Source organism: Lissotriton vulgaris, chromosome 5 (genome assembly GCF_964263255.1).
Source record: "Lissotriton vulgaris chromosome 5, aLisVul1.2, whole genome shotgun sequence".
NCBI classification, from domain to species: Eukaryota; Metazoa; Chordata; class Amphibia; order Caudata; family Salamandridae; genus Lissotriton; species Lissotriton vulgaris.
This window is the reverse complement of record NC_141693.1, coordinates 1,730,113,627-1,730,126,060: the sequence shown is the minus strand read 5'-3', so window position 1 is coordinate 1,730,126,060 and position 12,434 is coordinate 1,730,113,627. Positions and strand designations below refer to the sequence as shown.

Below are 12,434 nucleotides of genomic sequence, written 5' to 3'. Positions count from 1 at the left end.
GTGGCTGTGTGTCTGTGTAGGTGGCTCTGTGTGGGTGGCTCTGTGTGGGTGACTGTATGTGTGTGTGGGTGGCTTTGTGTGTGTGGCTGCAAAGGCAGTAGGTCTCGTATTTGCGAGAGATTAAGCTATTGGCATTGTAAATGACAATGCCATTTATTTATGTTTTAAAAACATAAATAAAAATAATGTCATGAGCAATGCCAATAGCTCTAACTTTAACAATGCCGAGACCATTGCATTGTAAATGCTTGTTCTTTCTAGTTGGAGCTTTTCTCCCAACTCTGGAGGCTTCAGAGTCCGGATTGCTACCCCTCTGTGCCCATGATATTGCCATAGATGGTGAAGCTGACAAACCAAGTGGGGAGTCAATTATAATGTCATTTTCCGATTCTTGAGTTGTCGCAGTCAGATCGATATTTGGGGTTAACTCCTTGGACGCTCATGACGAGCTCAGCTCGTCATGATGTACACCTCCATACACTCATGACGAGCTGAGCTCGTCATGAACAAAGGGAAATTCAATAAACCAGCACAGGAGGAAAATAACACTAGCATCGATGTGGTTAATGATAGGCGTCTTTCTGTTCGCTCAATTTCATTGGATACCACCCCAATTGCCCTTTGCAACATACAATCGATTGCAGTTGGCTGTCCAGTTGTTGGTGGGAGTGCTCTTTTTTGCTTGGTAACCGAGCTGGGATTGGAAGGGATGTTCTGACCTCTTTTGTCTGATCTTGTTTGCACAGTACTGGCCATGATATTACCCTCACAGCACTTTCTTACAAATTTGCATCCCTACTACACAAGTAATTGCTTAATGCAAGCCTTGATACGTGGCAGGATCCCTTAGATGTAAATGACCCAGATGGGTAAAGTCTCGTACCACCTGGCTCTACCCCACCATATACGATCAATAAACATAAATAAAAATGGCGACTTCGCCTGGTCACTCACAGTCCCGGCAGTCCAGGCGCAGTCTCTTGTCTCCAATCACGGGGGTCTTTGCCCACTGGATTCAGCACTCCCTCGGGACAGTAAGTGGAAGGGGGGTAGCCCAGCCCAGCCTCGGTCTGCCCCGGGCTTAGCCCGGCAGCCGCCCGCGCGCGTCCCACGAGGCGTGGGGGTGGGAGCGCTTTGAGGGCTGGCGCCGGCGCGTGGCTGATGTTGCTCCTCTTGGGCTGCAGGGAGTTGTAGGAGGTTGCTGGATACTACCGCGAAGCCGTTCCCCTCACGGCACTGTGATAACAGAAGAAGCCGTTCCCCTCACGGCCTGATTTGCAGATCAGAAAGTTGTTCCCCTCGCGGCAGAACACGGTGAAGCTTGTGGGCAGCTGTTCCCCTCACAGCGATTTGGTAAATTACTAGCGCGACCCGCGATGCGTGGGGGTGGGAGCGCTTTGAGGGCTGGCGCCGGCGCGCGGCTGACGTTGCTCCCCTTGGGCTGCTGGGAGTTGTAGGCGGTTGCTGGATACTACAGCGAAGCTGATCCCCTCACGGCGCTGTGATAACAGAAGAAGCTGTTCCCCACACGGCGTGATTTGCAGGTCAGAAAGCCGTTCCCCTCACGGCAGAACACGGTGAAGCTTGTGGGCAGCCGTTCCCCTCACAGCGATTTGGTAAATTACTAGCGCGCTCCCCCCCCCGCTGACATCAGTGCGGCCCTCGTTCATACCAAAGACCGTATTTTGAGGCCACTGGGCAAATGTTTGAGGGTACCCATACCCTAGAGTATGCTCTCTCAGGCTCTACCCGAAAAATTTGAAAAAGCACAAGAGGCACAGGGGAAGTGGGAGGTTAGCAGCAACAACAGAAGGGGCCAACACGAGGGAGTTGCAGTGGAAGAGTTTGGTTTGCAGCAACAACAGAAGGGGACAACATAGGGAGGTGCAGTGGATGAGGGTAATTCGAAGCAACAACAGAAGGCGGAAACACAAGAGACGTGCAGGGCAGGAGGGAGGAAAGGGAATGAGATGGAATGCAGACATCCTCTCTTGAACAGGGCATGTCGAAAAGAAAAATAAGCATTGACAAAGCAAATATGTCTCTGCAAGAGCTACTGACTTTGCCAATGTATTTTAGCCTTATACCATAGTGGCTGCTGTTCAGCATGGCTAAACGTTAGTGGTGTAGAGGAGAGTGGTGTAGTGAGGAGTGGCGAAGAGGTGAGTAGTCTATTGTAGAGTGGAGGGGCACAGAGTAGAGAGGCGCAGAGTTGAATAAAGTGTAGTAAAGTATAGTGTCATCGATTGAAGTGTCGAAGGGTGGTGTGAAGTGGCATGGAGTAGAGTGGATTAGAGTGATGGGGTGGAGTGGCATAGAGTGGAGAAGAGTGTAGTAGAGTAGAGTATAGTATGACATAAAAAACATAACAAGTGTATTTGTAAAATGCACTTATCACTTGTGGGTCTCAAGGCGCTGAATAACAGATGTGTTTTGTTACCCAACTCAATGGCACTTATTTTATCAACCTCAGGTGGATGAAAGACTGTTTGAACCCACCGGGATTTGAACCTGTAACCTAGAGGTCGAACTCAGGCCAATGCAGTGGATGCATTAGTCCACTAGACATCAGACCCGGCTGTACAATGAAGTAGTATGTCAGAGTGGAGTGGCCTAGTGTGGGAGAGTGGAGTGGCATATAGTGTCATACAGTGGAGAGACATAGAGCGTTGTAGAGTAGAACAGAGTAGAGTTAAGTAGAGTGTCATGGTGGAGGGGTGGAGGGGAATATTGTGGAGAGGCGTAGAGTTGAGGGGCAGGGAGTGGAGTAAAGAAGAGCAGAGTGGAGTGCTGTATGGTAGAATGGATCGGAGGGTAGTGGCATAGCATAGAGTGGAGTAAAGTGGAATGGACTGGCATAAAATAGGCTGTCAAAGTGGAGTGTCTTAGAGTAGAGTGGCCTAGTGTGAAGTAGCATAGAGTGACGTACAGTGAAATGTGGTGGAGTGTAGTGTTGTGTCGTGGAGTATAGTTTTGCAGCGTGAAATGGCTTAGAGTGGAGAGGCATAGAGTGGAGTAGAGTTGTAGAGTGGAGTAGCGTAGTGTAAAGTGGAGTGGCGTAGTCTGGAGTATGCATGGTGTGGTAGGGGATTGCCATTACAGACAACACATTTTCAATTGAAATGACAATTACGTTTGCACATACAGTTTTACTGATAATACTATACAGCGCACAAACGATAATGTGTGGAAAGGGCATCACCTGGTTAAGTGATTTGCTTTGATCGGATTAAAATATTTGTTTTAACCACATTTCTGATTTACAGAAAATGTGATTCATTTGTGATTTCGTAATCGTCATATATTCTGAAATATTTGCACAGTTAATTTATAAACATTTACATTTTGTTATGTGCTAGAAAAAACTATTTATTTCCCAAAATTGTCATATAAATCCTCTCACTTTGAAGTCAGAGAAAGAAAAGTAAACACCAAGCTTATTTCAAGACAGAGCGTGACATTTGACCTCAGTCTTTGAATGCACAGCAAATGTGGCAAGATAAGAACAAAATGTAATAGGCCTGTTTATAGAAAGCAAGGACTTGTGGATGAAATCAAGGAGCAATGGTGAACAAGGTTTGCTCAACCGAAGCAACAAAGACATGCTTGACAGCCTAAAACAAATAAATGCAACAAATAGACATCCAGGAAATATGAGTTACAAACCGCAAAGACAATGGTAAGCAATGGGAAGCTTTAAGAAGGTCTCCAATGTGCCTTTTTGCAACCAGACAGCTGAACTGTCTGGTCAACCTAAAAAGTACTTGCAGGAGCTTGCGACAAGCGAAAGGGCAGTGGCCGCAGACAGGAAGTTGTACTAGGTCCATGCTCCAACCCACTGGAACAATACTGGAAGGCCTAGAGGAAGCAAGAAGGAGCAGGAGGTGCCGACCACAAAATTGATGCGAAAGCCAACCAATGGTAAGCAATGGGGGGGCCACAAGCCTGTTTTAAGCTATTTTTTATTAACAATAGATCTCGCAGACAGTATGTGCATGTTGTAGGCGAATGCTGACAAGGCTAAAAGGCCTGTACTGCAATGGACACTTCTGGGTCTCAACACACCCAAGGGAGGTGGTGTATGTGACTGATGTTCTTGTGCTTCCAACTGCCATGGCCCCTGGCAGCTGCAGGTCTGTACAGAGTCACTATGACAGAGAAATCAAGGTCATCCTGATGATAGGCACTCATAGAATCTGTCAGGGTAGCCCCTTATTTTCTGTTCAGATGGTGGACAGAAAGCATTACTTTGGGCAGAGGAAGAGGGAAGATGTAAATGGAGGCAGGTCATCAGGTACATTTTATGTGTTTAAACCTGTTTTTATAGTTAAAACAACTTCTGCTCATCACAAAAATGTACTTGACATCATGAGAGGTTCAATCCTCTTGAAATCACATGCATAGAGACTAATGTTTCAACAATAACCCCCAACTACCCAATATCCCTCCCACCTCCCTTCCCGGGTACCAGAAGCAATATGAATAAAACAGAAGAGAAAATTTCAGGCCGGTATCAGTCATGGAGGGCCCCCCTTATCCTCAGCTGAAGCAGAGCCTGTGAGTTGTAGTAACAGTAAGTAGCAAGGGGAGGTCAGTTCCCCAAATTCTTGAGACAACAGGGCTATGAATGGTTACCAGAGAATTCTATATGTGTCGCCCTGGGCAGAGAAAGTGAGTGAGCTTCTCCATTTCCAGAAGGAACCTGAGGCGCTAAAGCCACCCTAGATGTGTCGGTGTAGTGGCGGTTCCCCAGAGCTCTAGAATGGTTTGGTGTGCCATCCTCAGGACTACGTAAATATGACACCCCCTGCGTGATGTGAGTGGATAAGTAAGTGTGTTGGGGAGTCCTAGCAGGGTATATGACGGGATCCTGGGGAACTGGGTATGTAAGTGGGTGTCTATATCATCTAGGACAGAATACCAGAATGTGATTACCTTTGGGCAGTCCCAGAGGATGTGGGTGAGGGTGCCCTTCTCCCAACATTGTCGCCAACACCACTCGCAAAGAGTCAGAATACCCTTGTGGAGCCTAACGGGGGTTAAACACCAGTAGGTGGCAATCTTTACCCCCGTTTCAGAGCTAGAGGCATTATATGAAGTGTGTCTCGCTCTGTAAAAGATATCAAGGCCACTCCTTATGGGAAAGCTGCCATCCCAATTCTGCTACCCGGCGCAACTGGGCGGGCGCCCTGTCCTTGGCCCAGCTTGGCCAAAGTCAGGCGTCCAGTTCAGTGATAAGGTGTTTGTCCGACCTTTTGGCAAGAAGCCAATTTTTGTATGGAGTTAGTGGTCTCTCAACTCCCTCTCTAACTTATGGGTGTAAGAGCCAGTGTCTCATCTGTAGATAATGGAACCTTTCAACCGCGGGGATGGAATAGTCCTTCTTTAGAGTATCAAAGGAAATGGGACTGTCCCGATCGAAAAAGTGCCCTGCCGACTGGCAGAGGGTGACGCGCCAGGCTCGACGGCAGGCCCCACTCCAGGTGCAAAGGCTGGATTATAGATCACCAGTGTCAGAGGAGAGGGTAGAGTGTTTAGATTCCCCCTCAGAGTGCACGAGTCCCACACTTTCAGCAGGGAGCTCGTGACCGGGGTTATGTAGTAACTGGGCGCACAATGCGTGTGCTGAAAAAACTAGTCTTTCCCCAGCAAGGTCCCAGCCTGGACCCTGACCATAAACAGCCACGGTTTTTCTGACTCTACTCTAAACCACTCAACAAGGTACCGACGCTGGGCTACCTGATAATAATGACGTAGGCCTGGCACTCCGAGTCCCACCTCAGCCGGTAGGTGCCAGATCAATTCCCTATGAATCCGAGGGCGCTAGCACACCCAGATAAAGTGATGTAGCTCTGCCTGTAGGGCGGGGATCGTGTCTGTTGGGGGAGTCGGAGGGAGGACCTGAAAGAGGAAAAGTATCTTGGGGAGGATGGTCATATTCAAGGTCGCAATGTGGTCCAACATACATAGACAGTGGGTAAATCCGCCAGTGATCCAAATCAGCCTGCACTGTCTTCACTAGTTCCCGAACGTTGAAGGTTTTCATCCTCTCCAGAGTCGAGGCCAGCTGTACTCCCAGATATGGGATGGAGTCCATTGCCCAGTGTAACGGATGGGCCTGCTTTAAAGAGGATAGTGCGGCAGGCGGGACCAAGATGTTATGGGCTTGCGGAACCCCGACACCTCCCCAAACTCCCTCAGCTCCTCCAAGAAATGGGATAGAATCTCTTGGGGATCATCAAGCATCACCAAAACATCATCTGCGTATAGACTGATCAAATGTTCCTCCCCACCAAAGGGAACTTCCCTGATTGGGTGTACTTCTCGATTTCTGTGATTCTATCTTCCAGCTCATCAAAGTTCTTGATTTTTTTGTGCACGTTTGCGATTGATAAAGTCTCTGCGCTTTTCTGTTGTTACTTCACTGTAACCTCTGGTTCATCGCAAAAGTCATTTTCAGAAACATTTGATGCTTGCAGTACATCTTTTACCAATTTTTTGCTCTTATCTCTTCTATCTCTTCTTTTTTCTGCAATTTGTTTTCTGTTTTTATTGTCAAAATGTGGAACCATCAGCACATTAATATTTCTCTTGTTTTCATACACTTTTTCCAATTCTGCAGCAGTATTTCTTCCTGTGACCATAATTTTGACGGTTTGCTGCTTATTCGAGCTGCTAGTCTAGCCTAATTTTGCGCTCTTGGATGCACATGCTGAGCATGTTGTGAAACACCAATCTTTATTCCAAATCTGAGGTCACAGAAGCTGCACAAGAATGACAGCTCTCCTTTTTGAGGTCTTCCTTTACATTTGGCATAATGGCATGCAATATTGTGGTATTCGGCTTCTTTGTCACATTTTGAGCAATACGTTTTAAGATAGAAGCCTTTGTGCTTGTTGGAAACATGTTTTCTCAGTTCTTTAAAAGTTCCCAATATGTCTCCACACAAGTCACATTTATACTTTTCGTTTGGCTATTTCCAATAAGTGACTTTTTTTGTGTAGTCACTTTTCTTTGTTATTACATCTTTGCTGACCTCGTACACATCAGGAAGATTTTCAACGTTTGTTGTACCAATGTCATTCTTGGCTGAGGAGGCCACAAACTTGATGGATTCGCTGAGGTTTACTGTTTTGTCGATCCACAGTAAGGGCCCTCACGTCCAGAGTCTCCGCCACCCCGCATGGAGGCGCCTCGTCCAGCCGCGGCCTGTGCCCAGCCCCGCTTCACGTCCCAGCCCAACCGACCCAGCCCTTAGAGCCAATCCTTATCCCGAAGTTACGGATCTGACTTGCTGTTTTCCCATACCTACATTGTTCCAACATGCCAGAGGTGTTCAGCTTGGAGACCTGCTGCGAATATGCATAAGGCCCGGCACGAGATTCACACCATCTCTCCCGGATTTTCAAGGACCAGCGTGAGCTCACCAGACGTCGCCGGAACCGCAACGCTTTCCAAGGCTCAGGCCCCTCTCTCGGGGCGAACCCATTCCAGGGCACCCTGCCCTTCACAAAGAAAAGAAAACTCTCCCCGGGGCTCCAGCCGGCTTCTCCGTGATTGTGTGGGTTACAGCACTGGACGCAATGAGGCTGCCCGTCTCCGCCACTCCGGGTTCGGGGATCTGAACCTGACTCACTTTCTGAACGGCGCTCTCACCTATCTCTTAGGACCGACTGACCCAAGTTCAACTGCTCTTCACATGGAACCCTTCTCCACTTCAGCCTTCAAAGTTCTCACTTGAATATTTGCTACTGCCACCAAGATCTGCAGCTGCGGCGGCTCCACTCGGGCCCTCGCCCCGGGCTTCCGTGTGCACCGCACCGGCCCTCCTACTTGTCGCAGCTTAGCCTCTGCGGCTCTCAGCGCCGGTGACGGCCGAGTTTGGGCCCGAGACTCCAGCGCCATCCATTTTAAGGGCTAGTTGATTCGGCAGGTGAGTTGTTACACAATCCTTAGCGGATTCCGACTTCCATGGCCACCGTCTTGCTGTCTATATCAACCAACACCTTTTCTGGGTTCTGATGAGCATCGGCATCGGGCGCCTTAACCCGGCATTCGGTTCATCCCGCAGCGCCAGTTCTGCTTACCAAAAGTGGCCCACTAGGCACTGGCATCCATGCACAGCTCCACGCCAGCGAGCCATGCTTCTAACCCACTTAAAGTTTGTGAATAGGTTGAGATCGTTTCAGCCCCAAGACCTCTAATCATTGGCTTTACCAGATAAAACTGGGGACTCCGAGCGCCAGCTATCCTGAGGGAAACTTCGGAGGGAACCAGCTACTAGATGATTCGATTAGTCTATCGCCCCTATACTCAGGTCAGATGACCGATTTGCATGTCAGGACCACTACGGACCTCCACTATGTTTCCTCTGGCTTCCCCCTGCCCAGGCATAGTTCAGCATCTTTTGGGTCCTATCACGCACGTTCATGCTCCACCTCCCCGACGGAGCGGGTGACGCGGGCCGGTCGTGCGCCCGCCGCCTGAAGTGGGGCAGGATCCCACCTCAGCCGGTGCGCACTGGCCCTCACCTTCATTGCACCACAGGGTTTCCTCGGCCCTCCGACTCACACACGTGTTAGACTCCTTGGTCCGTTTTTCAAGACTGGTCAGGTGGGTAACCGTCATCGCCGCAGACCCCCGGCGTGGGCCTCCCCGCACGGCGGCTGGACGCGGTCGTGGCGCACTGAGAGCGGTCAACAGTCCCGCCGGCAGCAGGGGGGCCGACCCCCTTCCAACCGTCCTGGCATGCCCCAAGGTGCCTTGTGGAAGGCGCGGAGGCGGTTGAATCTCCCTCGGCCCGCGGACACAGCGAAGCTACTGCCAGGGGGGCTGTAACACCCTCCGCCAGAGCAGAGAGCCACCTGCCACACGAAGTCGTCCCAGTCGACCCGGAGTCGGTCGCAGCACACCATTGTGGAGGAAATGTGCTCTGCGGGGGCCGGGTAGTGCCCTGGCGCTGATCCCCTGGAACTCCCGGGCCACCGAACTTCCCGCCGTGTTGAATCCTCCGGGCGGACTGCATGGATCCCACCCGTTAACCTCTTGACGGCTTCACGCCCTCTTGAACTCTCTCTTCAAAGTTCTTTTCAACTTTCCCTTACAGTACTTGTTGGCCATCGGTCTCGCGCCCGTACTTAGCCTTAGATGGAGTTTACCATCCGCTTTGGGCAGCATTCCCAAGCAACCCGACTCCGAGATGACCCGATCCCGGCCCCCCAGGGGCCGCTACCGGCCTAACACCGTCCACGGGGTGAGCCTCGATCAGAAGGACTTGGGCCCCCTGAGCGACGCCGGGGAGTCAATCTTCTGTACGCCACATTTCCCGCGCCCGCTGCCGGGAGGGATTTGGCGCTGGGCTCTTCCCTCTTCACTCGCCGTTACTCGGGGAATCCTGGGTAGTTTATCTTCCTCGCTTAGTAATATGCTTAAATTCAGCAGTTGCCACGTCTGATCTGAGGTCGTAGTCGGAAGAATAACTCCGGAGCGTCAAGGGGGTTGCCAGGGAAGGCCAGGCATCTGGGCAGCAAGTACCCTCTTTCCCTGGATTGGATCTGGAGGGGTTTCACCCTCCCCGGGAAGCCGGCCGCAGAAGTGGGCGCCCGAGGCGCCTGCGCACGAGCAGCTGGTGGGACACCACAGACAACCACATGCGGCACATAGCCAGGCACCCCGGAATGGGCCCAGGGCAGTCCGGTCGCCAGAGGCCCACCAAAGTCCCAGTCCTCACACTAGCGCCCCATGCGGCCGTGAACTGCTCCACCGGCCGGAGCGCGCCAGGGAAGGGCCGGGGCCTGCTTGCAGGAGGCGGTTGAGGGCTTCAGGCTGGCAACTTCTGTCACTCGGGCCGCTCTGCCGTTAATGAACCTTCCGCAGGTTCACCTACGGAAATTGTTACGACTTTGACTTCCTCTGGATAGTCAAGTTTGATCGTCATCTCGGCGTTCTGCCAGGGCCGTTGCTGACCCCAGCAGGGCCGATCCGACGACCTCACTAAACCATCCAATCGGTAGTAGCGACTGGCGGTAATCACAGCGAGCTTATGACCTGCACTTACTAGGAATTCCTTGTTCATGGAAAATAATTGCAATCCCCAATCCCTATCACGAACGGGGACCAGCGGGTTACCCGCACTTGTGAAGGGTAGACACACGCTGATCCGTTCAGTGTAGCGCAGGTGCAGCCCCGGACATCTAAGGGCATCACAGATCTGTTATTGCTTGATCTCGTGGGGCTCAACACCACTTGTCCCTCTAAAAAGTTGGACGCCGACCGCTGGGGGTCACGTAACTAGTTAGCATGCAGGAGACTCGTTCGTTATCGGAATTAACCAGACAAATTGCTCTACCAACTAAGAACGGCCATGCACCACCACCCACAGATTCGAGAAAGAGCTATCAATCTGTCAATCCTTTCTGTGTCCGGGCCGGGTGAGGTTTCCCATGTTGAGTCAAATTAAGCCGCAGGCTCCACTCCTGGTGATGCCCTTCCGTAAATTCCTTTAAGTTTCAGCTTTGCAACCATACAAAGACTTTGGTTTCCTGGAAGCTGCTCGGCGGGTCATGGGAATAACGCCACCGGATCGCTAGTCACATCATTTATGGTAAGAACTACGAAGGTATCTGATCATCTTCGAAACTCCGACTTTCGTTATTGATTAATGAAAACATTTCTTGGCAAATGCTTTTGCTTTGGTTCGTCTTGCGCCGGTCCAAGAATTTCACCTCTAGCGGCACAATACGAATGCCCCCAGACGTCCCTCTTAATCATGGCCCCAATTCCGAAAACCAACAAAATAGAACCGGAGCCCTATTCCATTATTCCTAGCTGAAGTATTCACTCTAAATTTTTCTAAGTAAATGCTTCGGACCCCCAGACACTCAGCCAAGAGCATCAAGGGGGCTCGCCTTGCGGCAGACCGCCAGCTCGATCCCAAGATCCAACTACGAGCTTTTTAACTGCAACAACTTTAATATATGCTATTGGAGCTGGAATTACAGAGGCTGCTGGCACCAGACTTGCCTTCCAATGGATCCTCGTTAAAGGATTTAAAGTGTACTCATTCCAATTACAGGGCCTCGAAAGAGATCTGTATTGTTATTTTTTATCACTACCTCCCCAGGAGTGGGTAATTTGCGCACCTGCTGCCTTCCTTGGATGTGGTAGCCGTTTCTCAGGCTCCCTCTCCGGAATCGAACCCTGATTCCCCGTTACCCGTGGTCACCATGGTAGGCACAGAAAGTACCATCGAAAGTTGATAAGGCAGACATCCAAATGTATTGTCGCCGTCACGGGGACGTGCGATCGGCCCGAGATTATCTAGAGTCATCAAAGTGGCTGGGCGAGCCCGGATTGGTCTTGGTCTGATCAATGCATGCATCTCAGGAGGCCAGCACTCGTCGGCATGCATTACCTCTAGAATTACCACAGTTATCCGAATAACAGATGGAGCGATCAAAGGAACCACAACTGATTTAATGAGCCATTTGCAGTTTGACTGCACCGGCCTTGTGTACATACACCTGCATGGCTTAATCTTTGAGCAAGAATATGCTACTGGCAGGATCAACCAGGTAGCCGCACCTGCTGACAGGGTGGAGCCGTGTGCCCATTCCTCCGACCGGCAACCTTCACACACCCCTCCCTCTCTGGAGCCTGCCAGGGGAAGGAGCCCACCCGCCTGGGCTGGAGGGCTTACTGGAGGGGTATGGAGAGGTGCGGTCGCATGGGCACCGGCAGGCCCAACAGTCTCCCCCGGGAGGGAGAGGCAGGCCAAGGTGCAGCCTGAGCGAGACGCAGGGGTGCCGAAGCCTGGCGGTGGCAACACCCCTTAAACAGTTGTTCTGAGCTGCTGTGGAAATGTGCTGGGCAGAGAGGGGTGACGGTGTGGTGCGCTGAGCCTACAGACCTGCTGGGTGGCAGCATCCAAGGGCCTGGCGCCTCCCGACCCCTTCCGCTCGGGTCAGACCACTGTAAATTGTAAATTGATACTTGTATAGCGCACTACTCACCCACAAGGGTCTCAAGGCGCTTGTACGAATACCGCTGTGGAACCCATCCCAGCTTTTCCTGTGAGGCGTCCACTCCTGGGCACCCCCAAGGTGGAGGCCAGGCATCCTTAGCATTGTCGGGGCCGTTGTGGAGATTAAGCAAGCTATTGCCCAGAGTTGCAGAGTGGGACTCAATGGGCCCGATTCACAGAACTAACTTAAGACAAAATCCTAAACTTACTACTTTTGGTATTCACAGAAGTTAGGATTTTGTCTTAAGTTTGTCTTAAGACAAACTTAGGACAGACTTAAGACAGACTTAAGACAAAACAAAATCCTAACTTAAGTCTGTCTTAAGTTTGTCTTAAGACAAACTTAAGACAAAATCTGAAACTTAAGACTATTTTGTGAATACCAAAAGTAGTAAGTTTAGGATTTTGTCTT

General features: G+C 50.7%; 2 pseudogenes; both read right to left on the bottom strand.

Annotated features, from left to right (window-relative positions):
• Positions 1-7,324: 7,324 nt before the first annotated feature.
• On the bottom strand, positions 7,325-9,441 carry LOC147717056 (28S ribosomal RNA; annotated as a pseudogene).
• Positions 9,442-9,859: 418 nt separating this feature from the next.
• LOC147717055 (18S ribosomal RNA) lies at positions 9,860-11,576 on the bottom strand (annotated as a pseudogene).
• Positions 11,577-12,434: the final 858 nt, after the last annotated feature.